At 45.4% G+C, this 15,697-nt stretch overlaps 1 protein-coding gene across 3 annotated transcripts in view; it reads right to left on the reverse strand.

Moving 5' to 3' along the window:
- The window catches only part of SNRK (SNF related kinase), an 85,780-nt gene extending 71,898 nt beyond the window's left edge, over positions 1-13,882 (reverse strand). The window contains exons 1-2 of one of the 3 annotated variants that reach the window (XM_008171581.4): positions 13,603-13,882; positions 8,801-8,943 (exon numbers count right to left, since the gene is read on the reverse strand). The gene's annotated coding sequence lies outside the window, so the exon portion shown is untranslated. Of the gene's footprint in view, positions 1-8,800; positions 8,944-11,255; positions 11,396-13,602 lie in introns of those variants that run through there. The other 2 variants (XM_042840604.2, XM_042840603.2) reach the window with 2 other exon arrangements.
- Between the last annotated feature and the right edge of the window lie 1,815 nt (positions 13,883-15,697).

Here is a 15,697-nt window from a genome sequence, read left to right on the forward strand (position 1 = left end):
CTTAAAAAACACGGTGTAGGGCGGCTCGGACATTAGAGCCCTGAGCTTAGACACCCTCCAGGCTCAAGTTATTGCCACCAGGAACGTGACCTTGTAGGAGAGGTATAGCAGGGAGCATGTTGCTAGAGGCTCAAAGGGATGCCCCATGAGCCTAAAGAGGACCAAGTTAAGGGCCCAAGCAGAAACTGGTTGGCGGACGTGCAGGTACAACCTATCGAGGCCCTTCAGGAAGCGACAGACCAGTGGGTTAGTGAAAACCGAGCGGCCCCTGTACCCCTGGGTGGAAAGCCAAGATGGCAGCTAGATGTACTCTTATGGAAGACAAGGAGAAACCTTCTTGCTTTAGGTGGAAAAGGTAATCCAAAATCTGGGGCACTCAGGCTAGCACTGGGGAAAGTTGCGCTGAACTGACCAGACTGAAAATCTCTTCCACTTCGCCAGGTATGTGGCCCTCGTGGAGGGTTTCCTACTACTCAAGAGACCCTGTCTGACTTGTTCTGAACAAGAAAGCTCGAACGTAGTCAGCCATGGAGCCTCCAGGCTGTGAGATGCAGCGACTGCAGGTTCGGGTGCTGGAGCCTCCCACGATCCTGCGTGAGGTGGTCCGGGAAGAGCAGCAGGGTAATCAGGGCTCTGACTGATAAGTCTAGGAGAGACATGTACCAATGCTGGTGAGGCCAGGCTGGTGCTATGAGAATGATCTGAGCCCGGTCTCTGCTGATCTTAAGTAGGATCTTGTGGATGAGCGGTATGGGTGGGAAGGCGTATAGAAGCGGTCCCCCATAATGGAGGAGGAACACGTCCGCTGTGCTGCCCAGACTGATTCCGGAAGAAGCAGAACTGCTGACACTTCCTGTTGCATCGTGTGGTGAAGAGGTCGATCAGGGGACAGACCCACCTCTGGAAGAGCGAAGATGCGACGTCCGGGCGAAGGGACCACTTGTGGCTGCGAAAAGATCTGCTGAGGCAGTCCGCCAGCTCATTCTGGACCCCTGGAAGGTACGACTCCTTTAGATCAACTGAGTGCTCTATACAGAAGTCCTATAACTTGAGGGCTTCCTGGCATAGGGGAGAGAAGCGTGCACTCCCATTTGTTGATATAGAACATTGCGGTCGTACTGTCGGTCACAACCGATACACACTGGCTTGCTAGATACGGGCGGAATGACTGACACGCTAGGCATGACACTCCCTGAGCTCCCTGACATTGATATGAAGACTGAGATCTGTCTGTGACCAGAGGCCCTGTGTCCTGTGGTCCCCCAGATGAGCTCCCCACCCCAAGTCTGACGCGTCCGTCACTAGCATCAGGGATGGTTGTTGGGCAGCGAAGGGGACTCCTGAGCACACCTGCTGAGCGTCCGTCCACCACAGCAGCAAGTCAAGGATAGGGCGAGGCAGGGTCACAGTCCTGTCCAAGCTGTCCCTGGCAGGTCTGTACACTGACGCAAGCTACGACTGAAGCGGCCGAAGCCTGAGTCTGGTGTGCCAAACCACGTACGTACAGGCCACCATGTGGCTGAGAAGTTTGAGACAATTTCTTGAGGTGGTGGTGGGGAAGTGCTTGAGTCCCTGGATCATGGCGTCGAGGGCCTGGAATCTTGCCTGTGGGAGGAATGCTCTGGCTTGGGTTGAGTCCAGAACCACCCCTATGAACTCTATCCTCTGGACCGGGGACAAAGTCGATTTTGTTTCATTCAGTAGGAGGCCTAGATTCTTGAAAGTGGCTCTGATGAATGCCACCTGAGCTTCCAGCTGAGCCCTGGATCGGCCTCTGATCAGCCAGTCGGCGAGGTATGGGAACACCTGTATCTGATGTTTCCACAGAAAGCCGGCGATGACTGCCATGCACTTGGTGAAGACTCGAGGTGCTGCTGACAGGCTGAAAGGGAGGACAGTAATTGGTAATGGGAACCACTGACCACAAACCTGAGGAACTTTCTGTGGTTGTGCTCAATCGCTATGTGAAAATACGCATCCTTCAAGTCGAGGACAGCATACCAGTCTGCTGGATCCAGTGAAGGGATAACGGGGGTCAGGGAGACCATGCGGAACCTGAGTTTCCTCACAAACTTGTTGAGGTTGCACAGGTCGAGGATAGGCCTTAGGCCTTCGGTATTAAGAAATAGCGGGAATAGAAACCCTCACCCCTGTGTTCCAATGGAATCTCCTCCACCGCCCTTAGTGCTAAGAGCGACTGCACCTCCTGAATGAGAAGTTACTTGTGAGAAGGGTCCCTGAAGAGGGACGGGGAAATAGGGCGGAAGGGCACAGAATTGGATGGAGTATCCCCTCTCTACCATGCGAAGCACCCAGCAGTCCGAAGTTATACGGGACCATGCACGGTAGAAAGGGGATAGTCGGGAGGAAAAGGTAAGGAGGGGTGAATCCAGTCTCTGGTCTGGTGCGCCATCCTTGACCGCACCTTCAAAAAGCCAGTTTATGGCCAAAGGGCAGTTTTGCCTGGCCTTGATTAGCGGAGGGATGTTGCCTTCTCCTACCGCTCCGGTTCCTCCTCCTAGAGTTGTCCTGGCGGTTCTGCTGCTGCAACCTTTGAGGAGGTTGTGGGCGGAAGTGTCTCTGCTGTGTGGCAGGGGTATGCAAGCCCAAGCATCTAAGGGTGGCTCGGGAATCTTTTAGGCTGTGGAGCCGTTTGTCCATCTTCTCTGAAAACAGAGTCTCACCCTCAAACGGGAGGTCCTGAATTGTTTGTTGGACTTCGTAGGGTAACCCTGAGACTTGCAATCAGGCCCCCCGCTGCATAGCCACCCCTGTCGCCATGACTCTTGTGGCAGCATCTAAGGCTGCCTGCAGTGAAGAATGGGAGACTAATTTCCCTTCTTCCACCAAAGCGGTGAACTCTGACCGAGAGTCCGAAGGGACAAGCTCTGTGAACTAAGCCATGGAAGCACAGGTATTATAAGAGTACAGAGTACCAGCTCACAATGGCCTGCTGGTTCACAATAAAGAGTTGTAAACCACCAGTGGAATAGATTTTTCTGCCCACGAGGTCCAAGTGTTTAGTTTTGGGGAAGGAACTTGGAAACCTTTTCTCTCCCGCTGGTTAGCCGCATTGAAGACCAGCGAGTCCAACAGCGGATGGGAGTAGAGATACTCAAAGCCTCTGGAAGGAACGAAATACCAGCGCTCATTGAGTTTGGCAGTGGGTGGTAGGGAGTCTGCCATAGAGTCTTGGTGGTGTCCACCACCGTTTTTATGAGGGGTAACGCTACCCGTGAAGGCCCCAAGGGTACTAGGATGTCCACCATGGGATCCGTGTCCTCAACCACCTCCTCGGCCTTGATGCCCAAACTTTGGGCAGCCCTGCGGAGCAACTGCTGTAGAACTCTATTGTCCTCTAACGCAGGAGCTATGGACGTCCCTGCCAACACCTCGTCCGGCGACGAGGAGAAGGAAGCGTGTGCCAGTGGTGGAAGCTCACTGCCATCTGCCCCGGATGGGTCATGTGACTCCCAGGGCAGTGTTGGAGGAGGTGGTGCCGGTGCCGGGGCCGGAGGCGTCGTAGTCAATATCAGCATCAGTCTCACGGGAGGGAGCTGCATCGGCACGCTCACAGGAACTGCTGGGTTCCGGGGGCCAGGTGCCAACATCAGCACCTGGGCTGTAGGTGCCTGCATCAAGGTCAACGTCAACAATGGTGCAGGCGTGGGAGATGGATGTGTCGCCGTCGCGAAGGCCGGTGCCTAAGTTGGAGTCAAGCACGGTGACGGAGTAGACGACAGGCCCGGAGGCAAAGGCGTCGGGACTATAGGTGCCATATAAGGCAACACCTCCTTCTTGGACTGCATTGCAGACAACTTTTTATTTCAGAACGTTGAAAAAAGCTACTAGGGGGAAAGCTGTTCTAGACTTGATTTTAACAAATAGGGAGGAACTCATTGAGAATTTGAAAGTAGAAGGCAGCTTGGGTGAAAAGTGATCATGAAATCATAGAGTTTGCAATTCTAAGGAAGGGTAGAAGGAAGTACAGCAAAATAGAGACAATGGAGTTCAGGAAGGTGGATTTTGGTAAGCTCAGAGAGCTGATAGGTAAGGTCCCATGGAAATCAAGACTGAGGGGAAAAGCAACTGAGGAGAGTTGGCAGTTTTTCAAAGAGACACTATTAAGGGCCCAAAAGCAAGCTATTCTGCTGGTTAGGAAAGATAGAAAATGTGGCAAAAGACCACCTTGGCTTAACCACGAGATCTTGCATGATCTAAAAAATAAAAAGGAGTCATATAAAAAATGGAAACTAGGATAGATTACAAAGGATGAATATAGGCAAACAACACAGGAATGCAAGGGGCAAGATTAGAAAGGCAAAGGCACAAAATGAGCTCAAATTAGCTACAGGAATAAAGGGAAACAAGAAGACTTTTTATCAATACATTAGAAGTAAGAGGAAGACCAAAGACAGGGTAGGCCCACTGCTCAGTGAAGAGGGAGAAACAGTAACAGGAAACTTGGAAATGGCAGAGATGCTTAATGACTTCTTTGTTTCGGTCTTTACCGAGAAGTCTGAAGGAATGCCTAACATAGTGAATGTTAATGGGAAGGGGGTAGGTTTAGCAGATAAAATAAAAAAAGAACAAGTTAAAAATTACTTAGAAAAGTTAGATGCCTGCAAGTCACCAGGGCCTGATGAAATGCATCCTAGAATACTCAAGGAGCTAATAGAGGAGGTATCTGAGCCTCTAGCTATTATCTTTGGAAAATCATGGGAGACAGGAGAGATTCCAGAAGACTGGAAAAGGGCAAATATAGTGCCCATCTAGGAAAAGGGAAATAAAAACAACCCAGGAAACTACAGACCAGTTAGTTTAACTTCTGTGCCGGGGAAGATAATGGAGCAAGTAATTAAGGAAATCATCTGCAAACACTTGGAAGGTGGTAAGGTGATAGGGAATAGCCAACATGGATTTGTAAAGAACAAATCGTGTCAAACCAATCTGATAGCTTTCTTTGATAGGATAACGAGTCTTGTGAATAAGGGAGAAGCTGTGGATGTGGTATACCTAGACTTTAGTAAGGCATTTGATACGGTCTCGCATGATATTCTTATTGATAAACTAGGCAAATACAATTTAGATGGGGCTACTATAAGGTGGGTGCATAACTGGCTGGATAACCGTACCCAGAGAGTTGTTATTAATGGTTCCCAATCCTGCTGGAAAGGCATAACAAGTGGGGTTCCGCAGGGGTCCGTTTTGGGACCGGCTCTGTTCAATATCTTCATTAACGACTTAGATATTGGCATAGAAAGTACGCTTATTAAGTTTGCAGATGATACCAAACTGGGAGGGATTGCAACTGCTTTGGAGGACAGGGTCATAATTCAAAATGATCTGGACAAATTGGAGAAATAGTCTGAGGTAAACAGGATGAAGTTTAACAAAGACAAATGCAAAGTGCTCCACTTAGGAAGGAAAAATCAGTTTCACACATACAGAATGGGAAGAGACTGTCTAGGAAGGAGTACGAAAAAAGGGATCTAGGGGTTATAGTGGACCACAAGGTAAATATGAGTCAACCGTGTAATGCTGTTGCACAAAAAGCAAAGATGATTCTGGGATGTATTAACAGGTGTGTTGTGAGAAAGACACGAGAAGTCATTCTTCCACTCTACTCTGCTCTGGTTAGGCCTCATCTGGAGTATTGTGTCCAGTTCTGGGCACAGCATTTCAAGAAAGATGTGGAGAAATTGGAGAGGGTCCAGAGAAGAGCAACAAGAATGATTAAAGGTCTTGAGAACATGACCTATGAAGGAAGGCAGAAAGAATTGGGTTCGTTTAGTTTGGAAAAGAGAAGACTGAGAGGGGACATGATAGCAGTTTTCAGGTATCTAAAAGGGTGTCATAAGGAGGAGGGAGAAAACTTGTTCACCTTAGCCTCTAAGGATAGAACAAGAGGCAATGGGCTTAGGCTGCAGCGGGGGAGGTTTGAGTTGGACATTAGGAAAAAGTTCCTAACTATCAGGGTGGTTAGACACTGGAGTGGATTGCCTAGGGAGGTTGTGGAATCTCCATCTCTGGAGATATTTAAGAGCAGGTTAGATAAATGTCTATCAGGGATGGTCTAGACAGAATTTGGTCCTGCCATGAGGGCAGGGGACTGGGCTTGATGACCTCTCGAGGTCCCTTCCAGTCCTAGAATCTATATATACATGGAATAACAAAGAAACTTGCTGAGCAAGAGCCAAGGGAAGTTCCAGCCACCATCACTGGCGGTAAGAAGGAACTGAAGGGGCGGCGGGTCAGCAGGGCTATATATTAGGCGCCATGAGGGTGCAACTCCAGGGGGTGCCCAGGCCGACCCGACGGATGCTGCTAAGGGAAAAATCTTCTGGCCATCGATTGGAATCGACATGAACAAGCACTCGAAGAAGAACAAAGACTTTCCATATTAATGCTGCATTTTTGTTTCCCATTTTTACACAACAGGTAAGCTAGAACTGAGTTGCAAATCCAGCAATAGATTCCCCCAAAATTGTGAACTTAATCTAAAGTCATGCATTCCTAACTGATGGCAACCTTTTTAATCTACGTTTTTAAACTAAGTCTTAGAAAATTGAAACATAGGACATCAACCGTAAACTTAACAAGGTTTGGGAGGAAAAGAAAAAGTATTCATTAGTAGCCAACAAGCACACAATTATTTATTATAATACACAAATATCACCAAAATTTCAAGTATTCTAAGCTTGAAAAATTCAATTACTATTCTTTCATTAATGCTTTTAAAGAGCACTCGAATGGGACTCAGGAGATCTCCATTCTATTCTCAGCTCTACCACTTGCCTGCTGGGTGACCTTGGCCAAGTCACTTCACCACTGTATGCCTCAGTTTCTCCATCTGTAAAATGGGGATGAGACTTAACTCCTTTGTAAAGTGCTTTGCTATCTGCTAATGGAAAGCATTATCCATTTCCATTAAGTCATATTTTCTGTACTTAACTGGGACACAAAAAATATACTTGGTCAAAACATGGCTTTCAAGATAGCTCAAGAGAAAATATGACTTACGTTTATTTGGTTAAAGTGGTATAAATGCAAAGCTAATGTTTAATTATGAGGGATTTTTTGCTGAACAAAACCCAGTTTTGACTGGAAATAGAGAGGACTGTCAAACATATCATCCAACAGATGTTCCTGATTGCAAGTGTTTTTGAAAAACTGGAGAACCATCCTGCAGGTTCTGTTATGTATTTAGTTTTTATTTCAGTCTAAAAGTAACAGCATTAGAAGGTATTTTTCAATGAGTAAAAGGGATGGAAATAAAGGTATCTCTGATATAGAGGGTTCAGGAAGACCACTGTGTGTAGCCCAACATATATCAACGGGGCACAAAGATGGAAGATTAAATAGAGATTTTTAGCCAATTGATTGAAACACTCTTTCACCTTTGGCCATTGAAATGGCCAACTCCATCCCAAAAGTGGCTTCCCTCAGGTACTGTAAGAAATAACGGGTGAAATCTGATTCAAAAGTCAACCACAGGGAACTAAATCAGATTAGATGTAACAAGGGAAGTGTCCAACTCTTCATGATCTCACTGATCACCAATATATTTTGAATAGCACATGGAATCAACAGAGGGAGGGGCACATCAGTTAATATCATTGCTACCCAGCCCCCTTTATACAAATGGTTTGGGAAGAGAATTCCAAGTACCAAAGCTAGGCACGTGATGTGCTGTAGTCTTATATTTAAACAGCAAAGAATGAAAATTCTGCAAGTCTCAGAATTGTTATGTTCTTTCCTAATCAAGCACCACCACTGTATTTCACTGGTCACCCAATCTAGAAAACATTAAGGTTTGATATCTTATGGACCACCACAGCTAGAAACAAATGTCATACCACCAATGGAAAGCTGGGAATCTCAACTTCCAGCAGTTTACATCCTTCATTTATATGCCCTGTGTGTGGTGAAAAAGTTAACCAGAAAATACCCACGATTCTGATCATAATTTGTTCTCCAACCACACTTCAATTTTGACAGATTTATCACAGACTTTTATAGTGAAGGGTTGGAAAGCTTTCCAAAAAAATAAAGCATTAATGGTGTAAACTGCTAACATCTAATACTACCTCTTAAGATAGTAATTGCAAAAGTAACAGAGCAGGGGAGAAAGCAAGATGGTAGTCAGGATGACGTAATTATAAAGGTCCATTATTTTGTGAATAGGCAGACCTAGAAATTCTTAGTTATAAAGTTTCTTCAGTTATATCAGATCTTCATAGTACTAAAATAAATCCATTTTGACGGTTCACATACTCAAACATATTTTTGCAGCATGCCATAATACTCACTAGAGCAGCAAACAACTTCTCCCCTAGCACAACAAACCCACAGTAGACCTCAGCTATCCATAATCCAACCAACAATTAATTGACAACAATTCATCGACAAAGAAAAAGCAAATCTAAGAAGCAGCCCAGAAACCAAGCATTTTGGTCAGTCTTTCCTGAATCCAGAAATAAAACCATATAATCTTCTCAAGCCAAGATTTGTTTTGAAGATTAATTGGCATTATCCAAGTATTTTCCCCTAAACTTCAGAATTATAAATCCCTCAACATCTTCCCTCTTCATCCTCCCCAGCCATCATTTTATAATAACTGTTTGGAAGCTTGAAATGATGTATTACTCTGATGAAAGTCTACCCTTCTGCAACATGCATATCCTTTATTATTGTAGGTCTGGTCATGAATGGCAGCACAAACATTTATTTTGAGAAAGTTAATTGCAAGGATTTTGTAACAGAAGGAAAAGACTGATCAAATTTGGGTTCCACCAACCTTGACAGTGCCCCTTTCAGAGATATCATCTGGGTTTGTTCTTTGTTCATGAAGTCTCAGACTTTCTTCATCCTTTCCAAATGTCTAATGATATTTCCATATCAGGTACTGATGCCAGTTTTGCATTCTTTTTTCCCTCGCTCCTAGGTAAACAGAGATTTAAAAAAAAAAAAAAACATTATTTCCCTCCACTGGAAAGCTAGCAAATATTTGTTGAATATACAAAGATAAAAGATACTAATACTTAAAAAGAAGAACAGGAGTACTTGTGGCACCTTAGAGACTAACAAATTTATTAGAGCATAAGCTTTCGTGGACTACAGCCCACTTCTTCGGATGCACGAAAGCTTATGCTCTAATAAATTTGTTAGTCTCTAAGGTGCCACAAGTACTCCTGTTCTTCTTTTTGCGGATACAGACTAACACGGCTGCTACTCTGAAACTAATACTTAAGACTTCAAAACATTTTAACAGATGTTCAGCTGATACTTTGGATCAATTTTTTTTAAAAAATCAAATGAGATTAATCCATTATTGTAAGCACACTCAGACAAAAGTAACATTAATAAACAAGCACAAATCAAGATTTTTTTTATCCACATGGACTGAGGTAGAAGTGTTAAATGCTGTTCCATGTCTGAATACGGAGACAAGTACGTATAAAACCTATTGTAGACCACGTCACCTCTTAAAGTAAGATTTCCACGGTATGCTTGTGAACTAAATCCTAGAGCATCACTGGTTTAATAAATATCTGATACCATAAATGTTCAGAATACCAACTTGGCTTGGACACATATACCTTTATAATACTGGAACCTTCCCACTGAGACCGGTAGCCAAAAACTGCTTTTCCTTAAAGTTCAGTAACACTGTTCTTCCCCACCCAGTTACTCAGCTTCTATACTACACCTTCATTATTAACATCTTAAGTTACTTAAGAATTGGCAAAAAACTGAAATTTATCATTCCTTAATATATATGAACTGCAGCCATAAAATCCTGAGCTATAATCTTATATCTCAAGATAAACGTGGTTATGCCTGGTCACTAATGGGATGTGAGACTGCTGAAGAAAACACAGGATGATGCAGGAGTCATGTTCGTGAATCAATAAATAGAAACTTTTCCATACAACTTCATATAATACCAGTGCCCCATCATGGTAATAGCATTCACTGTGAAGTTGAGAGATGCAGTCTAAGATGAAAGAGAGATCTTGTCCATTAGTGATTAGTAAAGACTGCATGCCACCTTCTTTTTGCAATAGGGTTCTCAACCCTATCATCCTGGCCAGATTTCTGTGTGGATGTCTACATTCTGACTTAGCTGTATTCTCTGAAATTTCAACTGAATACACAAATTTTCACATGCTTGAGATGCTGTGTACTACTGTCATGTGCTCTTTAAACAGCAGCTACTTTACACTACAGATGTGGTTGCATTTCAATGTCAATTACATTTCAGAAGTAATTTGGAAAGGCTCTAGAAATGTAACATGCTAGTGCACCACCACTTAAGTTGTTAACTTACCTTATAGTATTTATTTATTTGCTGCACACAGTAAGTTCAGCTCTGTACAGAATATACAGAAGAACATGTCCCTGCCCCCCGGAACTTACCCTCTAAAATAACACAAGCCACCAGTTGATTGGATAAGCAGCAGTACAGCAAATAAGTTTTTAAATTAATTATTATAGTAATAATGCCATAATAATCCGGGGATTTCTTGGAGTGCGGGACAGTTGGGGGGTATTACTGGCAAGTGTCATGGAAGAAGTGTGTTTTGAGGACATATATGAAAGAGAGGAAGCTTGCTGCACCATGACAGCAAGGATATACTAGTCATATGGGATAGCATAGAAAGAGAGGCAAGAAAGCAAGAAGGATGAAGAGAAAGTGGTCAGACACAAGGTGTTGGAAGAGTGAAGAGAGCAAGATTCAAATGAAGATGTAGACTGGAGAAGGGCTGTTTAAACCTGATTCAGAAGGCAGGAAGTTAGAGGGATTTGAAAAGAAGATTAGGTGGTCATAGCAGTGTGTGAGAAAGATTCTCTTTGTAACATTATGAATAGACTGAAGGAGAGAAAGGTGAGGATTAGAGGTTTCAGTATAATAAATGCACATATCCAGCTTAAAAATGATGTACCAATATGTCTTCACATTGCATTCACTTCAGTTACCAGAATTTAAACTGTTTGATCTACTGCACAACCAGACAAAAAAGAAAGCATTAAGTCACCTACACTGGGCACACTTAAAAAGTTCACTTCAGTTCTAACAGCATTGAAATATAAGGAATATCACTAAGACTGAAATGTAATTTATGTCACCCACCATACTAAGGAAATAAATTGGGTCTGTATTTTTTTTTTTAAAAGCTTCTTGATGTTATACAAAGAATACAGGTAGGGTGTGGGGGTTGTCTGTTTTAAGATTTCCAGCTTTTTATTACCTTAAATACATCTGAAATGTCAAATCTGGTCTTCTCTGGCTTTGTTCGCAGCTCTGAGGACTCATATGTTACTGCATAGTATTTTAATGTTTGATCTGTTTCAAGTCCTACAAGAACTAACAGTCATTGCTACTCACTACAATCAATTGACTCCTCAGTCCCAGTAGTTGACAATTGGAGCACATTACGTAAAACAAAAATTCAGCTGATTTCAACAATATTTCAGTAGTAATCAATTCCTTGGTGGCACACTTTTTGCAAGACGCGCTTAACCCTTTTATAATCTATAAATCAGTCTCAACACACATCTTTAAATTCCACTTTACTAAGATTCTTATTTTCTTCCTCCCCCTAAACAGGAAAAAAAAGTGCCTCTGGAGGTCTAAAAGCATTCCCCATAAAAATGTTCAAAAACAAAAATGTAGCAACCTATACAACTAAGTAGCAGGTACACCACAGAGAGATGGCATAAACAAATCTCTACTCACATCATTTGGATGCAATTTATCCACACTAGTAGATGGCTATAAGTCTTAGATCACACTTCTATTGTTTCAGGAACTGCTCTGGTACCACTGAGGAAGTCACTTGAGTTCCAACAGGATGCACAGAGTGGGAGGACGGATGTAAAATTGCCCAGTAATGAGCAAACATTTTTATACTCCAATTTAAACCTTTCTCCCTTTGGCAACCTGTGTGTGTGCAGAAAGCACCCTTCCACAGATGTTCTAGTTATAAATATGTACCAGTAAAAAAATCCAGTTGGAGATAAGTCAAGTTTGTCTCCAACATCCCTCAGGTCACTACAGAATTTTTCCCTTTATGTGAAGGGATAAACAACACTTCCCTATTCACTTCCTCCACACCATTCATGATTTTATAGACTTCTATCATATCCCCTTCCCTTAGGCAATGTCTACACTAGCACTTATGTCAGCAAAACTTTTGTCGCTCAATGGTGTGAAAAAAACAACCCCGTGAGCCTCGTAAATTTTGCCGGCATATGTGCTCGTGTGCACAGTGCTACATCAGAAGAAGACACTCTTCTGCAGACACAGCTACCGCCGCTTCTTGAGCTGGTTTTATTATGTCGACGGGAGAGCTCTCTCCTGTCGTCATAACACAACTGCATGAGTGATCTTACAGCTGTGCTTGTAATTGTAGACATAGCCTTAGTCATCTCTTTTCTAAGCTGAACAGTCCCAGTCTTTTTAATCTCTCCTCATACAAAAACTGTTCCATACCCATAATAGTTTTTGTACAAGAGAAGGGCAACATTTTCTAATTCTAATACATCTTTTTGAGATGGGACAATCAGAATTGCACACAATGTTCAAGATACCATGGATTTTACCATAGTTACCCTAGGACTTCATGAATAACTGAAATCAATAAAATAGATTTAAAAAGACACATTTCATGGATGGATGTAGTTAGTGGGGTGGCTTCTAGGTGTCAGAACCTAGCAACTAAGATCCATAAAAGCCATTCTCTAGGACAGGGCTACTTGCCAAATTAATTTCTATAGTAACCTGGAAACAGCAGTTCAATGAAATAATGTTATTGGCATGACTATACACCTGTTGCCAAAGGATAAGAGACACCTACAGTTTGTCTGTCTGTCAGAGGTACTCCCTCTAAGCAAAGAAAGAATGCCAGCTCATGCTCTGAACAAACCTGTTGGCTATGCCTCTGGTTTGATAGAGTAAGAGGCAGTATCATCCCCCAAAAATGTGGCTAGGGTTATGGTTTACGGATTTCTCTAGCTAGAAAGATTTCACCCTTTTAAGACAAAACATAGAACAGGCAAACCGCGATAGGTGTCCCTGCCCTCCACAGGTTGCGAGGGGTGAGGATGAACTCCACCTCACTTTCTTCCCTTAGAGCCTGCTTTGCCCGTGTTTGGATTTTGATAGTACCACAAATGACACACGCGCGGGAGAAAAGGGGAGGGTCGTCGTGTCACACACACGCGTGCGCGGGGACGGGGGGGTCATCGTGTCACACACACACGCTCGGCGGGACGGGGGAGTCGTCGTGTCACACACCCGCCTGCCCAGGCACTTCCAGCCCCGCACCAACCCTCACCCGGCCGGCCTAAGCCGGGAGAAGGAGACGCGAGATGTGGCTCCCGCAGCCCGGGCAGCACCGACCTTCAGGCGCAGGGAACTGCCCCGCCACTGGGCCCCGCAGCCTCCCCGGGGCGAGGCCGCCATTGCCCGGCCGGGAGGGAGCCAGGGCCCCGGCGGGCAGGCCGGACCCGGGGAACGGTCTCCTACTTTTCCGCCAGCCCAGCCGGGCCGGGAGCCCCGGGACACCGACCCCCCGCGCCGCGCCGGTAACGTACCCCCGCAGCAGCGGCTCCTCCGGACGCCACCCCCCACATGGGCAGCGGCGTCTGCCCCTGTCACCCGCCGCTACCCCGCTGGGAGCTGGAGGCGCCCCCGGGAGAAGCGGGGCCCAGGCGGGGCAGCGAAACAGCGGCGGGAGCAGCTCGACCTGTGCCCGCGTCCTGCTCTGCGTGTCCCGCGCCCGGCGTCGCCCGCCTGCTCCGTCCCCGGTTCCTGCCGCTGCGGCGACTCCGAGCGCGACGCACTGACAACAACGGCCGGCGGCTCCCGAGACCTGGGGGCGGGGCCAGGGAGGGGCAACCGGCACAGAGAAAGGGTCGCCGCTGCGCATGCGCCGGAGGGAGGGGCCACCGTCTTGCCGTCACGCCCTGGCTAAGGGGGCGTCGCGGGTCGGGGAAGGACAGGACCGGGGGGAGCTTGAGGGTGGGGAAAGGATCGGCTAGGGACGGGCCGGGCCGGGACGGGCTTGCGGGGGTGAGTCTGAAGGTAGGAGAGGATTTGGAGGTTGGGCTTGGGTTTAGGTGGGGTGGGTTGGAGGAGGAGGGTTTGGAGGTAGGGGAGGGATTGGGATGGGGTGGGTTTGAAGGGGAGGGGTGGATTGGAGGTAGGGGTGGGTTTGGAGATGGGTGGGTTTGAAGGGGAGGGGTTGGAGTGGGGTGGGTTTGAGGAGGAGGGTTTGGAGATAGGGGTGGGTTGGAAGGGGAGGGATAGGGGTGGGTTGGAGGAGGAGGAGGGTTTGGAGATAGGGGTGGGTTGGAAGGGGAGGGATTGGGGTGGGGCTGGGTTGGAGGAGGAGGGTTTGGAGAGAGGGATGGATTTGGGGTAGGGAGAGAGCTTGACAGGGGAGGGTTTGTGAAGCGAGAAGGTGAGTGTAAGGGTTTGGGGAAATGGGTGAGAAGAACTAGGTGGGGGATGAGAATGTGACAAGGATGCGTGAGGGAAGGTAGGAGGTGAGGGCAGCAGTCAAATGGATCCAGCTCATGGGTTTTCGTGAGTCAATGTTTCTTTCGTGGAAGCTGCCATCTTGGGTTCTGGAATCTGATCTTTCAAAATATTAAGCACTTAGCCATGGAGATAGTTTCAAGGATTTTTTCACAATGACTGGAGCATAAAGTGATGCAGCACTGACTACCTGAAGCAATGACTCTTTGATATGTGAGCTGCCATTATTCATCTCAATGGGATATTAAATCTGAATTCTAATTAAAACTATTTAAATGCCAACATTGTTAAATATTTCAGTGCTGATCAAATCACACAAGAAGGTAGTAAAAAAATATTTCTATTAGGGTAACACTCAAAAGTCCCCATCAGAATTAGGGCTGCATTATGTTGGGCTCTGAATAAACGTAGAAAAGAGAAAGGAAAAGGGGAGTCTCACTTTGGCATCTCAAATGGGTTGAGCTTGGTTTGTAGAAGAGGTTGGCAGAGTGCAGTTTGACTCCCTGCATGAGGGGCTGCATGAGATGACTGATGGATGAGAGAATTCGGCTGAAGTTGGGGGTGGGTGAGTGAGAAGATGAGGTTGAGGGTGGATGAAAGAATGTGAGGAGAAGGCATGACGGGTGTTTGAGAGAGAAATAATGGCGCATCTAATATCATAGAGGAGAATAGAAACAAAGAGATTTTTTTTACTGGACCTTCCAAAGGCCCGATCCTTCTTCCACTGAAAACAGAAACAAAATTCTCCTTGATATCATTGGGAGCAGTCAGGCTCCTAGATGCTCAGGAGAGTGACAAAAACACATTTAAACTATTAGAAATTATAAGACTTTTCATCAAAAAGCAACAAAGGAAAACTTTATAACCCTAAGAGAAAGCAGAGATAGTGGCAGATTGGATAACACCCAGCCTCTCAATTAGAAATGGCCAGTCAGGACAAATGGTGAGATAGGATAAAACCCCAACTACAGTGAAGACCACTTCCAGGCAGAAGCATGTATCTCTGACGGAGACTCTGGCTTCCTGTCTCTTTTATGTTTTGACAAAACTGATATAGCATGTCATGCTAATAAAATACTATAGATTTATGGATTTTTCTTTTTTAAGTCCAGAAGGCACAATTATGATCAGCTGATCTGACCTGGATAG

This window comes from Chrysemys picta, chromosome 2, assembly GCF_011386835.1.
Source record: "Chrysemys picta bellii isolate R12L10 chromosome 2, ASM1138683v2, whole genome shotgun sequence".
NCBI lineage: Eukaryota > Metazoa > Chordata > Testudines > Emydidae > Chrysemys > Chrysemys picta.